Source organism: Nannospalax galili, unplaced genomic scaffold, assembly GCF_000622305.1.
Source record: "Nannospalax galili isolate Female #2095 unplaced genomic scaffold, S.galili_v1.0 scaffold918, whole genome shotgun sequence".
Lineage (NCBI taxonomy): Eukaryota > Metazoa > Chordata > Mammalia > Rodentia > Spalacidae > Nannospalax > Nannospalax galili.
Genome location: NW_008343216.1, coordinates 3298687 through 3302815, shown reverse-complemented (window position 1 = coordinate 3302815; position 4129 = coordinate 3298687).

The window sequence follows — 4129 nt, the reverse complement described above, 5'->3', positions numbered from 1 at the left end:
GCAGGGTGAGGCAATTGGAGTACCCCTTCAGTGGGTCTATCTAAAAGACTCCCAATTGCATAACTCTTTTCTCTAAGGAGAAAAGAAAGTCCTTGAATCATGAATAGGAGATGTGAAGGTGAAGTAAAGGCAAGAGTATTTAGCATTACAAGTTCTAGTATATACATTAAGTATGGTTCCTATTTTATATTCTAAGTTATGTTTGGGGACCTAATATTTTTTTCTAAGTTTGGAATGACCTAAATTAACAATATAATTCAATTGTGGTGATTCAGTGCTATCTGAAAAATATTAACTATTAGTCTGCATGCTAATATTGGTCATAAACTTCACTTGTACATATAAACACAAACAGAATATGACCATTAAGTACAAGCTTTCAAGTTGTGATCCCATGCAGAACTGCAAGGGACAGATGATGACCTGGGGAAAGGTGCTTGTGTTATGCCTATGGATGGAGCGGTATGTGTGACTGATTATTGTAATTGAGAAATAATACAGTGGTCATCAAAATCAAATTCTTCCAACAGTCATCTTGCTAGATATTTCACACTCACTTTAATGATGCTACCATTGCTCAAGCCAGACTTGGGTATCTTCTGTTATAACTGCCTCCAGAAGCCACCACCCACTCTTTTGAACATTGCTTTTATAATGAAAAAAACTTTGTCCATCAAAGGAAGATCTTAGTTTGGGAAACATGGAGTGAACTGTGATGAACATAGATATTTCAGCTCTGAATTTTAAAACAAATTATGACTCTAAAATAGAAATAATTTTTGAACAGCTAATAAACTGCTTGAAAGCAATCCAAAAGATTTTGACAGGTGTTTTGAACAATGGAATGAGGAGAATTCATTGGATTCAATGAAACATGTACAGATTCTCAGAAAAATAACCATACAAAGACAACTCATTGACTTGGGGGTCAATAATTTGTAATAAGCAACAGAGGAAAAGAGTTGGTGGCTGATTTTCCTATTTAATTCCCCAATGGGACCAAGGACTTTAACAGACTATAAGACTATTTAACTTCTCAAATATTTCCTTTAAGGAAAGGACTGAATCTCAGAATTGCCTTGACAGATGTTTCCAGTTTTCCTTTGCTGGATGAGAAAATTAATATGGGTTACTTTTTAAGGAGCTTGACTATGAAATGGAAGAGCTTACCAGGTCAAAGGAAAGCTTTAGTTTCTATCCATGCAAACTCTTATTGTTTGCATGCAATTGTAGAGTCCTACTCAGAGCTATTTCCGTCCCAGGGAATCTTCAACAGACTGTAGCTGCCCGTCCAAATGTTTTCATCTGAAGGTTCCAGAGAGGAAGTAAAACAATCTCAATTTTATGAAGTTCTAAGTAAAAGCTACTGTAAAATAGTTGTTCCAGAAATTAAATTTTCTTAGATCTTTCAAAAAATAAAACACAGAGAAAAGACAAGCTTTTGAAAGAGAACCTTCATATGTAGAAAGCTCTTTTGGTTACTTAGCGACTTCAGAAACAACAATTGAAACATTTCAACAAAATTGTTCCCCCACGAATACACATTATCATTGTGAATTAGATATGTCTGAAAAAAGATGAATAAAATACTACCATCAATTCAAAAAAATCCAATGTCTGTTTCATTTAACTAAAATTTCTCTTTGTAGCAGTATCACTTCAAATTAAGGGAAAGTTAGCTCTTCCCACACTCCAATAACATGGATTTGACAAATATCACTGGGAAAAACCATATTTAATCCAACAGAAATTATTTGTGGACTAGATGCTAATAGCATTTGATGATTTATGATTTGATTATTCAGTTATGAAACAGTTATTCAATTTTTAATTTGATGTCAGGACTCTTTGAGGTAATGTTTTCCTAAATAGAAGAGAATAATTATGTGCGTGTATGCATGTGTGTGTGTGTGTGTGTGTGTGTGTGTGTGTTTATAGTGATATAAACCTACAAGTTGGTCTTTGAAAGGTTAGGAGGATGGAGAAAATCTTTAGTTTTTTAGCACTTTGATAAATGAGTCACATAAGCAAAAGAAAGCTGCATGTGATCATATATGGAGAAAGAAAGTCTATGAAGCAGACTGCTTTCTGTGTTTTCAAAGGTTTAAAATAATTGACTAAAATACAGAGCAGGTTTCTCTTTTTACTTCAGTTCTAATCCAAACTGAAATACTTTTATAGAGTATTTAAAAACAAAATCAAAAACAGAACAATTCAGGCACAGTGACTAGTTGTTTATGATCACTGTAAACACAAAGTTTTAGCCAGAGATCAGAAGTGACTAACAAATCAGACTGTGTAATTTGGTCACAGAAGTCTATATGACACGATAACAAAACAGAATTAAGTTTCAGTCTTAAGGATGGGCATAAGGACTGAGGTTGTACTTATAATTTAATGTTGAAACCATAAAACTTCTGAACTTTTAGAAATTTTTGAATGTAATAGAAGAGAAAGTGATTTGGGGCATCTTCAAGTACACAATAGCATGAATATTTGGAACATCCTAAATATAATTAATAACTCTCAAATATGTAAAAGGGTACTGAAAAAAGTATTAATCATTTTGTTATTAAAATAGCTACTTGTTAAATTGAATTACTTTAATACAATATTCCCAGTCAACATAGAAGAGTTAAAACTACAACTTTTTTAAAATGGAAAGACAGGAAATTTACTTTAAAGACATTAGAAAAATATTTATTGCAACTTAGATGATCAGTTATCTTACATTCTACTTGCCTAAGAGAGGACAGGCTAAAAGTGCAGTTTGATAAGGGGTTTAAAAATGTGCTGTTCTTAAGAAAAGATTTCCAAAGTTTCTTTCAGGATAAAAAAATCAGAAATATAACCAAATGAATCATAATTGGATATAACAGGAAACATATTTGAAAAATACAAGATGTGGTAAAAATACAATTAGTAATACATTTGTCACCTAACTATGTGTAGCCTATCACAAGCAACTTAGAAAGTTGAAAAGAATTTTAAATTGGCTTACAGCATTTGTAGAACTATATGCAAAGTGTCATACTTTTAAATTAATGATCATCTGACACATAGGCTTGGCAGCTCTTTTGTAAATCAAAACATTTTAAAGTAATAATTGGATATGTTGATTTAAAATATTAAGCATAACTTTAAAATGCTTATCTTTCATTTATAATATAGTATTGAGCAGATGTGGAAAAAATAAAAAAGCAAAATTTATAAATCTAATTTGATGCCACATGATTAAAACTCTAAAGGGATTATAACTCCAATCTCAAAAGTTAAGCCAACAATTTCAGGAAACTCCATGAATGGAAAATATTGAAAAGCAGTAAGAAAATTCTGAGTAAGTATACTGTAATTAAATAATAAAATCCAATATATAAATGCAATAAAATCTTTGAGTAGAGTAAAAATAATTTATGCAATATGAAGATACAGAATTTTGCCTAAAACAAAGCGATTCCATGCTTTGCTCATCTTCTGTAGTTATGGTGTCCAACTTAAATTTTTGTTTTCCTTTGTATATTTTAAGATGTTTGAAATGCACAAGTGGATCTTAACAATAAAATAAAGTAAAACTTGAGCATCTATTTCTGCCTTGTATTTTTTCTAGGAAACATTCTTTATCAAAAAAATGAGGTGATTCTAGTATTTTTTTCCACCAAGTAAAAATGAATTCACTAAATTAAATTTGATATTTAAAGCTCTGTGTTCTTTTTATGTGAGCATTCTTTTCTAGGACCTTCTAACACAATTAGAGTTGGGGCAGATTTTCTTTAATGCCATTTCCATCACGTCATGCTGCTTCTACAAACAGTAACTCTTTTTTATGTAAAATTATTTATCTTTTATATTAAAATAACAATTTTAGTTTCTGGCTCTTTCGTGTACAATGGTTTTCAGTTATGACATTGCCTTTTGTAGTCTCTTGTTTCTTGGGAGCCATGTAACTACAATTTCTTACACAAAATTTTTCTTTACACAGGAATATTTTCTCTCTTTATTCCCATTCTTCTTCCCTTCACTTCTCTCCCCTCCCTCCCTTCCTTTCCTCTCTTCCCTTTCCTTTCTTTTCTTCTCTTCCCTCCCTTCCCTTCCCCCTTTCCCTCCCCTTACCCCCTTTCCCTCCCTTCCC